The following is an 18,643-nucleotide window of genomic DNA, read 5'->3' as shown; positions in this document are numbered from 1 at the left end:
TGCTATTGATCCATTCTAGAGAATTTTTAATTTCATTTATTGTGTTGTTCATCACTGTTTGTTTGTACTTTAGTTCTTCTAGGTCCTTGTTAAACATTTCTTGTATTTTCTCCATTCTATTTCCAAGATTTTGGATCATCTTTACTGTCATTATTCTGAATTCTTTTTGAGGTAAATTGCCTATTTCCTCCTCATTTGTTAGGTCTGGTGGGTTTTGGCTTTGCTCCTTCTTTGGCTGTTTGTTTGTCAGTCTTCTCATTTTGCTTAAATTACTGTGTTTGGGGTCTCCTTTTAGCAGACTGCTGGTTTGTAGTTCCCATTGTTTTTGGTGTCTGTCCCCAGTGGCTAAGGTTGGTTTAGTGCACTGTGTAGGCTTCTTGGTGGAGGGGACTAGTGTCTGTGTTCTGGTGGGTGAAGCTGCATCTTGTCTTTCTGGTGGGCAGGTACACATCTGGTGGTGTGTTTTGGGGTGTCTGTGGCCTTATTATGATTTTAAAAAGAATTAAAAGGCCATTTCATGTTTTTCCCCTAACTGTATCACTGAAAATTATAGTTCAAGTGAAATTTTGTTTTTACAGATTGTTTTGTTTTCTGATGAAGAAGCTAGTTAAACTGAGCATTCTAAACTTTGTACACAGGTTTACTGATTAGAAAAGCTAGCATTGCTTGGCAGGCTTGTGTGCTCTGGCAGCCTCAGGAGCAAAAGACAGTAGGTGGCCCACACATAGAGGTGGGGCTGAAACCACAGCTGAGCCCAGGGACCATGTGGCTAAGGAAGAAGAGGTGAAATCTCTCCTCATGGCTGCATGAACCATGGATTTCCATCTCCAGTGATGGCTTCATAAACTCAGAGCCTGTGGAACTACCAAACAGACAAGTTCTCCCACAGCTGAGATAGGTCTGGCTTTAGCAGCTGTGGGCTTTGTGGGCATGTACACTTGGGGGTTGGGCCAAGCCAGAGTCTGAGCTGCTTTCATAGTTCTCACAGCGGGTCCAGGTGCACAACTACTGCAGTCCTAGGACCTGACTTCAGTGGAACTGTGCTGGGCTGGTGAAAACAATGAGTGAGAGTCACCAGGGCCAATAGCTGGCCTACCCAGGGTTAAGGTGGAGCCAAGAGCAGTGCCAACAACTGTGTACTCTGTAAGCCTGCACAACAGGGGAAATGTGACACAACAGAGCACAATCACAGGTGAACACCTCCAGAGGAAGAATACACATTGGCTTCTCTCACAGTGGGAGTGCTCCAATCCCACCTACCTCATACCACAGATCAGAAACACAGCTAAAAGCAGATATGGGGACCTCCACTCCAACAACTAGGGAGCAGACCCTGTCCCTGACAGAACAAAGGGGAGGTCTTGCTCAATATCTAGGGTTCTGGTCACCACAATGATAGTCAAATCCCCTATCAAGGGGATAGTGGCCAGCATACACTGAGGAAAGAGGTGGCAGCCATCCATACTAAAAACAGCATCACACCAAAAAAAAAAAAAAAGAAAGAAACCCACTCAGGCTACACAGAAATGTTGCTACATAAAAATAGCTCTCCAAGACAGTCTGAGGGTCTGGCATTGAGCGGAAGAACCCCCCAGAGCATTTAGCCTTGAAGGCCATCAGGGCTTGAATGCAGGAACTCCACAGGGCTGGGAGAAACAGAAATTCCACTCTTAGAAGGTGCACACAAGGTCTCATCACACTAGGACCCAGCTCAAAGCACTACCTCCGTAAGAACATGAGCTAGACTTACTTAGGGATATTGGAGGTTCTCCTGGGGTGGCAAGGGTTGGCTGTAGTTCACTGTAAGGGCAAGGACACTGGTAGTGGAAGTCCCAGGGAATATTAATATGCATGAGCTCTCCCAGAGGTCCACATATTGGCACTAATTCCTGACCCCACCCAACAGCCTGTAGCTCCAGTGTTGAAATGTCTCAGGCCAAACAACCAGCAAGACAGGAACACAGTCCCACCCATGAGCATACAGGTTGCCTACAGTTGTACTAAACTCATAGACACCCCAAAACACACCCCTTGACATGGCCCTGCCCACTAGAGAGACAAGACCCAGCTCCACCCACCAGAGGGCAGGCACCAGTCCCTCCAACCAGGAAACCTGCACAAGCCCATGGACCATCCTCAACCACCAGGGGGTAGACACTAGAAGCAAGAGGAAGTACGACCCTGCAGCCTTCAGAAAGGAAACCACAAACACAGTAAATTAGAGAAAATAAGATAACAGAGAAATGTATTGCAGATGAAGAAGCAAGATAAAAACATACAAGAACAACTAAATGAAGAAGGACCAGGCAATCTACCTAAAAAGAATTCACAGTAATGATAGTAAAGATAATTCAAAAATCTCAGAAAAAGAATAGAGACATAGACCAAGAAGATACAAGAAATGTTTAACATAGAGATAGAAGACTTAAAGAACAAACAAACAGAGATGAAGAGCACAATAACTGAAAAAAAAAAAAAAAAGGAAGGAATCAATAGCAGAATAAGTGAGACAGAATAATGAGTAAGTGAGCTGGAAGACAGAGTGGTAGAAACCACTGCTGTAGAACAGAATAAAGAAAAATAATGAAAAGAAATGAGGACAGTATCAGAGACTTCTTGGACAGCATGAAATGCATCAACATTCACATTACTAGGGTCCCAGAAGAAGAAGAGAAGAGAAAGGGACTGAGAAAATATTTGAAGAGATTATAATTGAAAATTTTCTTAACATGGGAAAGGAAATAGTCACCTAAGTCCAGGAAGTTCAGAGAGTCCTGTACAGAATAAACCCAAGGAGAAACACACTGAGACACATATTAATCAAACTAACAAAAGTAAATACAGAGAAAAAATACTAAAAGCAACAAGGGAAAAGCAACAAGTAACATACAAGGGAATCCCCATAAGGTTATCAGCTGATTTTTCAGCAGAAACTCTGCAGGCCAGAAGGGAGTGGCATGATATATTTAAAGTGATGAAAGGGAAAAATCTACAACCAAGAATACTCTACCCAGCAAGGTTCTCATTCAGATTCAGTGGAGAAATTAATATCTTTACAGGCAAGCAAAAGCTAAGAGAATTCAACACCAAGCCAGCTTTGAATCAAATGCTAAAGGAACTTCTCTAGGCAGGGGTGGTGGCGGGGTGAAGGGACCACAACTAGAAACTAGAAAATCACAAATGGGAAAGCTCACCCGTAAAGGGAAATACACAGTAAAAGTAGGAAGTCATCCTACTTATGACTTTGTACATATCATCCAAATATGATATCAAAACCAGCAACCATGAGGAGAGTACAAATGAAGGAAATGGGAATTGCATTTGAAATTAAGAGATCAGCAACTTAAAACAAACTTGTATATATAAAGATGGCTAGAGGGAACTTCAAGATGGCGGAGGAGTAAGATTTGGAGATCACCTTCCACAAATACATCAGAAATACATCTACATGTGGAACAATTTATACAGAACACCTACTGAACACTAGCAGAAGACCTCAGACTTCCCAAAAGGCAAGAAACTCCCCAAGTACCTGGGTAGGGCAAAAGAAAAAGAAAAAACAGAGGCAAAAGAATAGGGATGAGACCTGCACCTCTGGGAGTGAACTGTGAAGGAGGAAAAGTTTCCACACACTAGGAAGACCCTTCATTGGTGGAGATGGGGTGTATGTAGGTGGGTGGGAGGGTGGACAGAGGGGAAGCTTAGGAGCCATGGAGGAGAGTGCAGCAACAGGGGTGCAGAGCAAAGCAGAGAGATTCCGGCACAGAGGATCAGTACCGACCAGCACTCACCAGCCTGAGAGGCTTGTCTGCTCACCTGTTAGGGCGGATGAGGGTTGGGAGCTGAGGTTCGGGCTTCGGAGGTCGGATCCCAGGGAGAGGACTGGGGTGGACTACGTGAACACAGCCCGGAGGGGGCTAGTTCACCACAGCTAGCCAGGAGAGAGTCTGAGAAAAAGTCTAGACCTGCCTAAGAGGCAAAAGACCATTGTTTCTGGGTGTGCTAGGAGAGGGGATTCAGAGCACTGCCTAAATGAGCTCCAGAGACGGGCACAAGCCATGGCTATCAGGGCAGACACCAGAGATGGGCATGAAATGGTAAGGCTGCTGCAGCCACCAAGAAGCCTGTGTGCAAGCACACGTCACTATCCACACTTTCCTTCCTGGAAACATGTGCAGCCCGCCACTGCCAGGGTGCCGTGGTACAGGGACAACTTCCCCAGGAGAACACATGGTGCACCTCAGGCTGTTGCAATGTCATGCTGTCTTCTGCTGTCACAGTCATCCTGCATTCCATACCCCTTCCTTCCCACGGCCTGAGTGAGCCAGAGCCCCCTAATCAGCTCCTACTTTAACCCTGTCCTGTCTTGGAGGAGAAAAGATGCCCAAAGGTGACCTACATGCAGAGGCAGGGCCAAATCCAAAGCTGAACCCCAGGAGCTGTGCAAACAAAGAAGAGAAAGGGAAATTTCTCCCAGCAGCATCAGGAGCAGCAGATTAAATCTCCACAATCAACTTGATGTACGCTGCATCTGTGGAATACCTGAATAGACAAAGAATCATCCAAAAATTGAGGCGGTATATGTTGGGAGCAACTGTACCCTTGGGGTTTGCTTTCTGTATCTAATTGGGTTTTGGTTTTATGTTTACCTTAGTTTACCAGTTAGAGCTCGTTATCATTGATAGATTTGTTTATTGATTTGGTTGCTCGCTTCCTCTTTTTTAAAAAAAAAAATATATATATATATATTTTCCCCTTTTTGTGTGTATGTGTATGCTTCTTTGTGTAATTTTGTCTGTATAGCTTTATTTTTACAATTTGTCTGAGGGTTCTGTCTGTCCATCTTTTTTTTTTTTTTGTATAGTTTTTAAGCACTTGTTATGTTTTTTGGTTTGGATGCTCTCTTCTTTCTTTCTATTAGTTTTTAATTTTTAACAATGTATCTTTTAAATTTTTGTTTTAATAACTTTATTTTATTTTATTTTTTCTTTCTTTTTTTCTTGTCTCACTTTTCTTCTGAGCCATGTGGCTGACAGTGTCTTGGAGCTTTGGCCGGGTGTCAGGCCTGAGCCTCTGAGAAGGGAAAGCTGAGATCAGGATGTTGGTCCACCAGAGACTCCTGGCTCCATGTAATATCAAATGGTGAAAACTCTCCCAGAGATCACTATCTCAATGCTAAGACCCAGCTCCATCAACAACCAGCAAGTAAAATGCTGGACATCCTATGCCAAACAACTAGCAAAACAGGAAACCACCACACTCATTAGCAGAAAGCATGCATAAATTTGTAATACGTTCACAGACACTCCAAAACACCTCAACAGGACACTATCCTGCCCACCAGAAAACAAGATCCAGCCTCATACACCAGAACACAGGCACCTGTCCCCTCCACCAGGAAGCTTACTCATCCCACTGAACTAACCTTATCCAGTGGGGGCAGATATCAAAAACAATGGGAACTAGGAACTTGCAGCCTGTGAATAGGAGACCCTCAAACACAGTAAGTTAAGCAAAATGAGAAGACCTAGAATCACATAGCAGATGAAGGAGCAAGGTAAAAACCCAACAGACCAAAAAAATGAAGAGGAAATAGGCAGTCTACCAGAAAAAGAATTCAGAGTAATGATAGTAAAAATGACCCAAAATCTTGGAAATAGAATGGAGAAAACAAGAAACCTTTAACAAGGACCTAGAAGAACTAAAGAGCAAACAATGATGAACAACAGAATAAATGAAATTAAAAATTCTCTAGAAGGAATCAATAGCAGAATAACTGAGGCAGAAGAACGGATAAGTGACCTGGAAGATAAAATAGTGAAAATAACTACCACAGGGCAGAATAAAGAAAATAGGATGAAAATAATTGAAGAGAGTCTCAGAGACTTCTGGGACAATATTAAATGCATCAACATTAGAATTATAGGGGTCCAGAAAGAAGAAAGAAAAAGAAAGGGACTGAGAAAATATTTGAAGAGATTATAGTTGAAAACTTCCTTAATATGGGAAAGGAAATAGTCAATGAAGTCCAGGAAGCACAGAGCGTCCCATAGAGGATAAAGCCAAGGAGAAAAATGCCAAGACATATTAATAAAACTTTCACAAATTAAAAACAAAGAAAAATATTAAAAGTATCAAGGGAAAATCAACAAATAACATACAAGGTAATCCTTGTAAGGTTAACAGCTGATCTTTCAGCAGAAACTCTGAAAGCCAGAAGGGAGTGGAGGGACATATTTAAAGTGATGAAAGGAAAAAGCCTAAAACCAAGATTACTCAGCAAGGATCACATTCAGATTCGATGGAGAAATTAAAACCTTTACAGACAAGCAAAACCTAAAGGAATTCAGCACCACCAAACCAGCCTTACAACAAATGCTAAAGGAACTTCTCTAGGCAGGAAACACAAGAGAAGGAAAAATCCTACAATAACAAACCCAAAACAATTAAGAAAATAGTAATAGGAACATACATATCGATAATTACCTTAAATGTAAATGGATTAAATGCTTCAACCAAAAGACATAGACTGGCTGAATGGATTAAAAAACAAGACCTGTATATATGTTGTCCAGGACAATTGAGAGAGGAGGCTGGGTCTTGCCCAGATAGAAGATAAGAGACCACATATTCCTCATTCTCGAAGTCAGGAGACCTCCCCGACTACACATGTGCAGAAAAGCTCCCTGGAGGTCAAAAGAGGAGTGATGCTAAGTGGCTAAGTCTACCCATAGGCCTCTTCACTAGAATCCATCTTTGCTGAGAGATGCACGCACACACCTGGGAAAATCCTGATACACCAAATATGAATTCTGAACCAAGCAAATCAAAATGATTGGTCAAAGGAAACACGGAAGAAACACCCCATAAATGTGATTCAAACTGCCATGAGGGCACGACTCTCTCTCTGAGCCCACCCGTGTGTCTATCCACACGTCCTGTACTCTTTTTTTCCCTTAATAAATACTTTGTTTCGCTACTTTCCATCCTTGTGGAATTCTTTTTCTGCAAAGCCATAGGGCCAGGGCCCTGGCACTGACCGCTGGTCTAGTGGCTAGGGTTTGGTGTTCTCACCGCCGAGACCTGACCTCAATGACTGGCCAGGAACTGAAACCCTGCTTCAAGCCGCTGCAGGCCAAGGCCACCCTAGATCAGTACCTGATACTGTTACTGTTGGTACTTTAAGAAATCGAGTCACTGGTATAGACTTTGGAGCTACAGTGATATCACTTAGACAACCGTGACTGTAGCACAGCACTGAATCAGGACTTCCAGGACTCTTTTTAGTAGGTCTGGAGTAGAAGACCTTAGGAATGCAGAATGCTGACCCAACATCCGGTTGTACACGACTTAAGTAGGATTAAATGAATAGTGGGGGGAAATCTAATTGAGGTTATTGGGTTTTGAGTATTGCTGATATGTAAATGTTCTATTAAGGAAGTGAAGTTATCCTTTATCTTTAACCCTCAATGTAGTCTCCTGTAAATGACACATTCTTTATATGGTAATTTATTTTCCCTGACTCCTCAAAATTCAGTAACAACACACTAGTTTTTATGGCAATGTGGTTATTTGCATAAGATAAACAAACAATTGTCTTCTGTTTTCACCAGGACACAGTTGGACAAATTTGTTGTGTCAATAAGGTCATACCAAGATTGCCACATCTGAGAATAAATCTTATTTAATCAGGTATAGCAAACCCACACCGAAGAAACAAGTGTTGTTCCTCATACTTAGAACAAAGATCTAGAAAGCCCTCTTAGGAAACTCGTCTATTATTTGTTCTATGGTTTCTATAAATCTCATGAGGAAGGTCATTTACTGGCAGGACAGGAAATCTACCAGAGGTTGGGCCCCTCAAAGAGAGAGAAATTCACCAAAATGTGTAGGTAGTATAAAAATACTGTGCAGATGAGTTTCTTGTGTTTAGTTTCTTACCCTTGTTTGGTAGGGTGAATAATGGTTCCCTAACTGCAAGTGTGCACGTCCTAATCCCCAGAACCTAGAATGTAGCAAAACGGACTTGTTGATGTGATCAAGTTAAGTATCTTAAAATGGGGGGATCATATTGCTTTATCTGGGTGGGCCCAATATAATCACAAGGGTCTTTATAAGAGAGATCCAGGAGAAGTCAGACAGATAGAAGGAGAGGGACAGAGCAAAAGAGATTGAAAGATGCTCATTGCCAGCTTTGAAGATGGAGGAAAGGGTCCACAAACCAAGGATTACAGGAGGCCTCCCAAAGCTGGAAGAGGCAAGGGTACTGATTTTCCCTGAGAGCTTCCAGCAGGAGCCCGCCCTGCCAACTCTTTGACATTAGCCCAGTGAGACCCTTGTCAGACTTCTGACCTCAGAGTTGTAAGAGAATAAATTTGTGTTGTTTTAAACCACCAAGTTTATGGTGATTTGTTTAAGCAGCAATAGGAAATTAATACACCAATAAGAGCCACAAAAACACTTCTGGAACAAGAGAGGCTTATGAAAATGCAATCAGCGATTCCTTTTGAAATTTCCATATGGAAGTTAATTTTCTAACCTTAGTAGCTGCTAAACAGAAGCTCTGAATTTGTTGTCCATACTCAAAGAAACTTATGCAGTTAATCAAAGCTCTTATTTCACCCATGTACATTAATTAGGTCCAACACAATGACACCAGATTTTCTGTAACATAAATAATCTTCAGAGATTACTTATGATACGAGAGGGACTGTTGAGAAAATTATCTAACATTTGGAAATAAAACAAGAGGATGAATGCATGTGCTTTTAAGGTCATTTGGGATCATTGTCTAACTGGCCCACCCAAGGATGATTTAACTTTCTAGCAGATTGTACTTTTGTTTGTTTTACTATTTCCTATTGTTCAGGGTCAAGACTATGAAATTATATGTTAACTTGTAGACTTCTTGTCCAACAGAGATGCAAATAATTTATGTCTGGTACAAAAGACAACCTCAAAAATTATGGTTTTATTGTTCTGTAGGACAAAAATCAGTTTCATCTCTAATTCAGCATTCTTATTTCAGTTAGCCTCTCTGGGTGGACTATATAATCACTGTTCCTTTAACTCTTCTTTGAACCAGTTTTACTGTCCTGTTGGTTCCATCATTAAGGAGTTTATTTCCATCATTATTATTCCATCAGTGTATTTATGGCACATGCTTACTTTACATTTGCATGAGAGTCATTTAATAACTTTACAAAGTTATATATTGACAATTGCTAAGTGGTATGCTTGTACTATCTTACTTGATCCTCACAGGAGCCAGATAAGGTAAGTAGGATTGTTCCTACTTTAATGAAGAGGAAAGAGATCCTATAGTCAGTAAGATGCACTGGAGGGATTCAAAACCAGGTGTGTGTGTCACATTCTTTCTCCTGCACCACTCTGTATTCCCCAAGGTAAGGTCATGAGAAAGAAAATGAAGATGAGTCGGTTAATCTCTACCATCTAAAATCCTCACAATGGACTTTGCATGTGTCAAAAGGAGAAGATATTCTTACACCAAGAAAATATAAAAATAAAAAATGAAATATAAATGCAAACTAAATTAGCCCCCAAATCCTGACTTCCCACTAACTCAGTGACATGTTAGAAGCCTGAGTTGCTCAGCTGACCCAACTTGAATCTGCTGGGTTTAATTAGAAAGACAAAAGCCTCTGCCCTAGCTCCCAGTTTCTGTGCTTCATCTATGCAGAGCAGCCTCTCCTGGAAGTCAGTATAGCATAGCTGGAGAGTGCTGTCAGCCTGAGTCAAAATAAAAGAAGTCGTCAGCCTCTTTTTTGCAGTTCCCTCCATAGGAGTCCTGGGGCAACTGGAATTTACACACAGAATTCTGATGGCCATCAGGGTTCAAGGCAAGAGGAATGTCTAGAAAGTGTCTAACTCTTGGGTTTATGCTAGCTTGGTTGAAATGCCCCTAATTTTCCCTCTATCACTGACCTTTATTGCTCTTCTGAACCTCATTCTACTTGTCTACGGTGGATTAAATTGGTCCCAGGATGGTCCTACTTCCTAGGATTTCCATTTTGATTTACTTGTGTGTGGCTGTTCACTGACTGTTTACTGTAAGTGTTGGTAACTTTTGCTGACTTAAAATTGAAAGACTGGGGAACATGTTTTAAAGTCCTTTATCTTCAGTCACAGTGAGTCTCCTCCTTTGGAACCTTCTTCCTGGACATCCCTCTGATTCCCTTCTCTTCAGTACCTTGTCTTCCTTATTTTTAATCAAGCTAAAAATACCTCTTTCTCTGTTATCCTGAGATATCAATAATGCCTTGACTTTTATAAAGCACATCACATGGCAACACATGACAGAAGCAATTTGTGGTTCAGAAAGCTACATGGAAAATGAGAAGTTTTTAAGTAAAGCAGGAAGACTTAATAAAATCATAAATTAATGTGCTTTTAGCACCCTAAGCAACAACAACAACAAATCACATATTGCATTTAAAAATTAAAAAAAATACTGCTAAAAGGCATTTCGTTGGTTTTCAAGTGTTGTTCACAAACAAATTTTTGTCATAAACCTGGCATTGTAAACAAGATGCCTTTCAACACAGTGATATTAATTTTAATTGCTAGCATGTTTTGTCTGAGCATGGTGTATTAGGAAGGGCTTGACTTTGGGATCAAATGATGTGGGATTAATTTGGTGACTATGAGCAAGTTGCTTAACTTCTTCAAGGTCCTTTTGCAAAAATTAAAACTGTCTTTGACTAGTTGTTGTAAAGATTAAGAGAGATAATTCTTCAAAGCCTCTAACAGTACCATCAGTGGGAAGCTCAATAAAAATCCAGTTTCTTTATTATCTTGACCTAGGTAGAAACTCCTCAGCTCTCCTCACAGATGCAAGATCACTCATAGACCATTTTGCAATGATCCTCGCTCTTTGTCAGAGCCTTCCTTTATGCTGCTTGTCAGTAAAAAACTAACTGCCTTCCTACATCATTAATTACATTAATGCAGTGGCTGTCAAATTCTAATGAGCACAAAATCATTGGGATACTTGTTCGAGATCTGCATTTTTTTTATAAGCACTCTACTTGGTTTTGATGAAGAAGGTCCTCATACTATACTCTGAGAATCACTGAAACGGGGTTCAAAACCTGTCAACTCCATAGACCCAATGCTACCTGTATTTGCTGAACAATCTTACCAATTACCAGTCAGTTATCAAACAATCAGAGTCTGATTTCAGTGACAGACTTTACACTCTGATGATTAAGATATCTATTTATTATCTATGTATCCTGTATTTATCTATTATCTATTTATGTGGGGGGAGTATATAGTATATAATTGAAAAGTAAATGAGTGGCACTGATAAAAGTTTTACAGAATTGAAAAAATAAGCTGTGGCTGGTATGGCCAGTGCAGGTTTTAGAAGAAGAAGGAGATTGAACTAGTCATTGAAGATAAGCAGCATTTGAAAAACTGCATATTCTTAAGTCTCTCAGTACAGTATTGATCTAGCAAAATATTGTCATCATGCAGTTCGGCATGTATTGATTGCATCCTATACCCTTATATTCCAAGAAATTTTTAGAAATTATACAGACCTCTCTGGGACAAGACTTTTTGGTGTATTGTAGGCAAAAGAGATACATTGAGTCTTTTCAAAGTCTGTGCTTGCTGAGAAAATAGATTTGTTCCCAAAGATCCTGATTGTTATAATTATTCTTGGGGTCACACTGACCTCATACATCCGCTTTCAGAATCTAGCATCAATCTTTAGCATGGACCCAAACCAGTTTATTTTTTGCCAGTGTTCCCTCAGTGGAGTACTATCCTAGTGATTAGATTCCTGGCATGGCCACACAGTCCAAAACTCATACATTAATGTGGAGCTGAGCTAAACCTGGAAATTTCAGCCATTTGCCCATGGTCCAGGGACTCCTGCATGCTGCCAGTCCTGGAAGCATTTACACTGATCTCCAGGCATTTCCCAATGCTACTGAAAAACAGCAATCATAGCAGTTGTATATACATACCCAGGTGTTTCAGAATCCTCATTAGAGCACTTTCTTGAAACAATATTTTCAATTGCCTAGAGAACAAAACCCTGCCTCTCTAACATACTCTTTACTGCTATTCCCTACTCTTTCCTTTTCACCCCCATCTATGGACATGTTTACCCCAATGGTTACCATGAAACTTATGTTTCAATTGTGGACTCTGTGCGTATTCATAATGAATTTGTTCTTGCTACTTTCTTTACTTGGAATTTTCTCCCTTGACATATACTTAGACATACTGTTCATTGTTAGAGTATAAGCCTCCCAAGGGTAGGGATGGGCATCTGTTTTGTTCACTGATATAACCCAATCACCAAAGATAGTGCTTGACACCTAGTAAGTAGTACTCACTCTATGCTTGTTGAATGAGCAAAAGAATCTATCAAGATCAGTTCAAATATCACCTCCTCTCTGAAGCCATTCCCAATTCCTTCAGTCAGAACACATAACTTTTCCTCTGGGATTTAATGGTATTATACTTATTATTGTATCACAGCCCACATCACAACAGTCTTGTATTACAATCAGGTGTATGTATTTCCCTCCAAATTATACCTTTTTTAGAGTCAGGGGCAGTGTTGTATTCATCATTTACTTTCATTGCTCACCACACTTCTTATACCTAGCAGTGCTGCATTATTAGTACATACTTAGTGCTTATGAATTAAATTGAATTTCTGACTAAGATCTTCCATAAAAACTTATCTTTAATACTACAACTTTAGAAGATGCAAAAATGAATACTTTAATTAGAAATTATTTGGAAGCAACTTGAGCCCCTCTCTGTTAAATCTTGCAGTGTCAGAGACTTTTTGTGGTTCTACTTGGATCACAATATGATAGCCCTATTTTGCTCAACCTCAGTCCCCTGTAACTTTGGATTCCTTGCAAGTAGCAAGATTTCTGTTGCTCTGGAAAAATCATTTCACCTCACAGGACTTCTGTGTCTTCTATAAAAGAAGATGTTGAATGGAACAATCTCTGAGATTCAACCATTCTGTTACTTCCTCTGTCTGGCTTGGAAATTCACCCAAATTCTCAGCACATGCTTACACAAGCCTGAGTGCAACAAGTCTTAGGAATCCATCCCGGACCTCTTTGAAAACTAACACTGCACTTTTGAGAGTCAAACAAGGAAGATGGCCAATCTGTGGAGGAATATCCAGGTCTCTAATTAATCAATCAGAATGTAATGCTTAGAAATCCTTCTAACATGGGACAAAATCCAGTCCTGTCTTTTGTCTCTCTACTTACCCTACTCCTTTCAGCTCCAGGAGACTTGCTGAATTTACTCCTTACTTGCCAGACATACCACTTTCTTATCCATTGAGGAAATAAACTTATTTCTTTAAAGATTATTTTTTATTTTATCATCTCACACCAGTTAGAATGGGCATCATCAGAAAATCTACAAACAACAAATGCTGGAGAGGGTGTGGAGAAAAGGGAACCCTCTTGCATTGTTGGTGGAAATGTAAATTGATACAGCCACTATGGAGAACAGTATGGAGATTCCTTAAAACACTAAAAATAGAATTGCCATATGAGCCAGCAATCCAACTACTGGGCATATACCCAGAGAAAACCATAATTCAAAAACACACATGCAGCCCAATGTTCATTGCAGCACTATTTACAATAGCCAGGTCATGGAAGCAACCTAAATGCCCATCGACAGATAAATGGATAAAGAAGATATGGTACATATATACGATGGAATATTACTCAGACATAAAAAGGAACGAAATTGGGTCATTTGTAGAGACATCGATGGATCTAGAGACTGTCATACAGAGTGAAGTAAGTCAGAAAGAGAAAAATAAATATCATATATTAACGCATATATGTGGAACATAGAAAAATGGTACAGATGAACTGGTTTGCAGGGCAGAAATAGAGAGACAGATGTAGAGAACAAGTGTATGGACACCAAGGGGGGAAAGAGGTGGGTGGGGGAGGGGCTGGTGGTGGGATGAATTGGGAGATTGGGATTGACATGTATACACTAATAAAAAAAAAGAAAAAAATATTTTTTATTTTAGCTCTAGGAGTCTTTTTCTTATTCTGTGACAGGGTCTTATACTTTAAATCCCAAGTGCTCACCTACCTACAACTTCTTAACTAACCCTTTTGAGGCTGTGCCCATCAGAACACAAAGAAGTAAGTGGGACTTGCCTAAAGCAATATCATGATATTTTGGCAGAGCTGCTGAGTAAGTCCTTCAGCTTTGTTTTTCTAACATCACATTAAGCAATACTATTTCAACACAAATGCTTTGCAGCATTTATTTCCTCAGGATGAGGATTCTGGGGTTTAGATTCACTCAGCGTCAAGAACTTTCAGTCAAGTGAAGAAATGAGTCAAATAAATCCCATGGCATTTCATGAAACTGCCTCAAAACTACAAAAGACTTAATTAGACTATGGTTAGTTGACTTAACGATGTTTTGAAACAATATTCACAAATCGTGGGTGAGAAGAAGATTGCTTGGTGCCATACTTCAAAGATGTCATTTCCGAAATTGCTTTAAGCAGGAAGCAACACGCATTACTCACCCTATTATAGAATAATTAAGTTTGAATGGTAGAAGTCAGTTGTTTTGATACCATTACAGTTCAACTGAATCATGTTAAGTAGAACAGGTTGGACTTGGCCTCATTTAGATCAGCTTAGTTTCCTTCTCTCTTCTTGTATGGAGCAAAATTTACTATAGGCCATCACTGAATAAAATATTTTAAAATAAGAAAAAACAATTATAAAAGATGGGCTTTCCAGATCTCTAATTAGCAAACTACTTTGAAAGTATAGTAATGAAAGTACACCTGTGGTTTAATTTTTAATAATGTTATTACCACTGCATTAAAAATACATAAAACACCTTTCTGAGAAGGGGAACACAGCAACACAGGAGCAATGGAAGTGTCGCTGCTGCTTAGCACTGACAATGCAGAAGTAAATTTGTTTTTTTTACAGCGTGAAACCTCATCCTTCAACAACACAGTTGCCAAAAGTCAGTTTCTTTGTTTTGTCCAACATGTGTGACATTAACAACAGTACACTTTAAGTTTTTGTCAGGTTGTACCGCCAGGCAAGTTTGAGCAACCGACACTAAACATGACTGATTTTGGAAGAGACATGAAAAAATCCACACAATCAAATAGTTCATAAAAAGATGCTCTTAAAAGATGTGTACCAGGTACTGATGGTCTCACCTCTGCATGGCTTCCACCCAAACGCCACCCAGTGCACAGTTCCCCTGGGACAATGGCCTTAGAAACACTCCTGGACAGACATGTTGTCGAAAGCTGCTTGCAAAGGGGTCACACTCCAGTTACTAAGACAGGCTGCTGATTTCCATTTAATGTAAATTCACTGAGCATAGGGAATAAATGATCGTCACACATCTGCCATCAGTATTTTGCTTAGCATGAAAAAAATTACATACTGGAAAAGGCTTGAAGTGTGGCATCAGATTCACATATCCATGGATTCTGCATCCACAGATTCAACCAACTGCAGATTAAAAATATTAGGAAAAATTCCAGAAAGTTCCAAAAAGCAAAACTTGAATATGCCGTGTAATGGAAACTATTCACATAGCATCACATTGTATTTACAATGATTTGCATACTATTTAATTTGTATTAGGTACTTTAAGTAATCTAAAGATGATTTAAAGTATAGATGAGACTGTGTATCGGTTATATGCAAATATTACACCTTTTAATGTAATAGACTTGAGTATCCACGAATTTTGGTATCCACGAGGGTCCTAGAACACATGCCACATGGATACTGAGGGATGGCTGTATTTCCTCCCGTATCCTTTGTGTAATTCAAACCAAAGTGCCTTCAGAGAACCCTTTGGGGCTGGTATTGCATAGCCTAGTGTTTGAGAATTTGCAGGGGATTATTTGTTTTAGAATATCTTTATTCCAAACCTGTTTCTTCTTTATTGCTTCATGATCATTTGCATTTTCATTCCTTTTCATTATACCATGGCATTTGGCTTAATTCTGCATATATTCATTTACCTCTCAGTTACAGTTTATCATTTACCCTGTCTGGAATGCTTGGGATAACCTAATACCCCAGTGTCATCTTGATAATCTCTAACTGCCCTTTAGATTTTATATTTGATGTTCCTTCCTCCAAGAAACTCGAAACCTAAAAACTGGATTAGGAATTCTTCCAAAGTTTCCCCATAGTGTTCTGTAATTTTCGCTATGAAACTATGCATTGGACTGGATCGATTGCTTACTTGTCTTCCTCTGCTATTTTACTACTGATGCAGGGTATCAGTGCTTCATAAGACTTACATGTTCTTACCGTGCCATTTATGAATTGTCAGTTAAATATGTTGAATGGAAATTTCTCTAATGGAGGCAGTTTTGGTATAACAAGAGCAGCATGGATTTTGGCATCATAGAACCCAAGGGTCAAATCCTTTCTACATTTTACCAGTTGGACAAGTTGATCAAACCAACTGAGTTCCACTTTCCTCATTTGTCAAATGGGAATACAAAAATATATCTTGCAGGAATGTTGAGAGGTTAATAACCTAACCTGACACCTAAAATATTTTCATATCCAAGCACCAAAGGATGACCAGAGAGGGTCTCGTTCTTTTTACCCCTCAGAGATTTCCATTAAGTGCAGGGATTGAATTCAATCTCTGTCTCTAGAGATGCTGTGTTTCTGTAAAGTAAATCTCCTTAGAAAGACACACATTTATGAAATATGTAGAAAGCATGTGATGTTATGAAATTATTTGCCAATTAATTTAGGAGGTGTCCAGCTGCAAACAACAAGCTTGGATATGGATAGGGACCCTAATAATATTGAGTAGGTCACCAGGTAAAAGCAAGCATCAGCTCTGTAGTTTTCAAGTGTTGGATATTAACTGAGATGTAGCAGGTACTTCTGCTCTGAGTGGAATTTTTCTTGTAGGCAATCACTAAGTGATCTCATGCAAGGGTTACAGCAGTTTTAATGGGACAAGGGTATCACATGTGAAAGTGCTACAAGGTAAGAATAAAATTGGAATTGGAACCCAATCGAGCAATTTGTTGAAAGAGATGACTTGCTTCTATCATGGTCCTTCTTTAAACTCCCTTGAAATAGAGGACATGCCCTAGCCTTTGAGGACAAGCACTTTGTCAGACTTGCTCCAGAGAGATCACCACCTATTTTCATTCTTTTGTGCATAGTCTAGTCTTTTCTGAACGTAAATCTTACTTGTGCTTTACACTCTAGCTAGAGCGTTGTCAGCAGTTTTTCTTGGATCAGAAAAAGCAGTAAAACAGGAACCTCACAACATGATCCAGGCCCTAGGCTGTGACCAGAAATTGGCAATGTTCTTGGGAAAGACACTGAAGTTGAGATAAAGCCAGGTGCTTACCTCCTTTTTTAGGCTAAGCATAAGTTATTTAAATGTTATGAAAGTTAGCAAATCACTTACAATCCTATATTCTCTCTTGACTTCACATGACTACAAGCTTTGGGTGTACTGACAAATCCAATAGTAAATTGATTTAGCCAACAACATACCTTCCTAAATTTTGAAAAGTAGAAAACCAGCTTTCAAATTGGGAGAGGACTAAATCCTAACCTCACAACAGCCACAAAGAGAAAGAAGCAGGAATGAATAAAAAATTACTTCTGAATCAAGATAAAGCTTTTCTTAGATACCTACTAAGAGAAATCAGGGATGACCTATAGAAACTGGTAAGAAATTTTACTTCCTGCCTAAGAACAAACAAGTGAGACACCTGACAGAAATCCTGTCATTTAATTTGGAACTTCATCTAAAAACAACTTTTCAGGGATTAGGTATGGGGTGGGGAGGCAGTGAAGAAGATCTAAAATCTGCTACTGTTTGTTTCATTCCAAATTTTAAATGTAGAGGGCACACAGGATGCGACCCTGTCCATCAGAGGGCCCAGCACCCAGTCCAGCACACACACAAAATTAACAAATGGCAATAAATACATACATATCAATAATTACTTTAAATGTAAATGGATTAAATGCTCTAATCAAAAGACATAGAGGGGCTGAATAAATACAAAATACATTAATTACTTTACATTTTACATTTAAGGTCAATGGACCAATTATCCAGACAAATGATCAATAAGGAAACACTGACCTTAAACAACATACTAGATCAAATGCACTTAATAGATGTATATAGAACATTCCATCCTTTTTCTGGTGTACATGGAACATTCTGCAGGGTGGATCACACACTGGGCAACAAAACATGTCTCAGTAACTTTAAAAAGATTGAATCATATCAAGCAACTTTTCTGACCACAGCACTGTGGGCAAGAAATCAACTAAAGAAAAAAAAATGCCAAAAAACACAAACACAGGAGGCTAAACAATATATGACTAAACAACCAATGGATCACTGAAAAACATCAAAGGAGAAATAAAAAAACAAAATCTGGAAACCAATGAAAACAAAACCACAATGATTTAAAATCTATGGGATGCAGCAAAAGCAGTTCAAAGAGGGAAGTTTATAGAGATACAAGCCTACCTCAGAAAATAAGAAAAATCTCAAATGAATAACCTAACTTTACACCTAAAGGAACTAGAAAAAGAAGAATAAACAA

At 39.5% G+C, this 18,643-nt stretch overlaps 1 protein-coding gene across 11 annotated transcripts in view; it reads right to left on the bottom strand.

Moving 5' to 3' along the window:
- Positions 1-18,643, bottom strand: part of GRIK1 (glutamate ionotropic receptor kainate type subunit 1) — a 419,139-nt gene that overhangs the window by 70,893 nt on the left and 329,603 nt on the right. The gene's annotated exons all lie outside the window — the stretch shown is intronic.

This window comes from Globicephala melas, chromosome 4 (genome assembly GCF_963455315.2).
Source record: "Globicephala melas chromosome 4, mGloMel1.2, whole genome shotgun sequence".
Taxonomy (NCBI): Eukaryota; Metazoa; Chordata; class Mammalia; order Artiodactyla; family Delphinidae; genus Globicephala; species Globicephala melas.
This window is presented reverse-complemented; position numbering and strand designations above follow the sequence as displayed.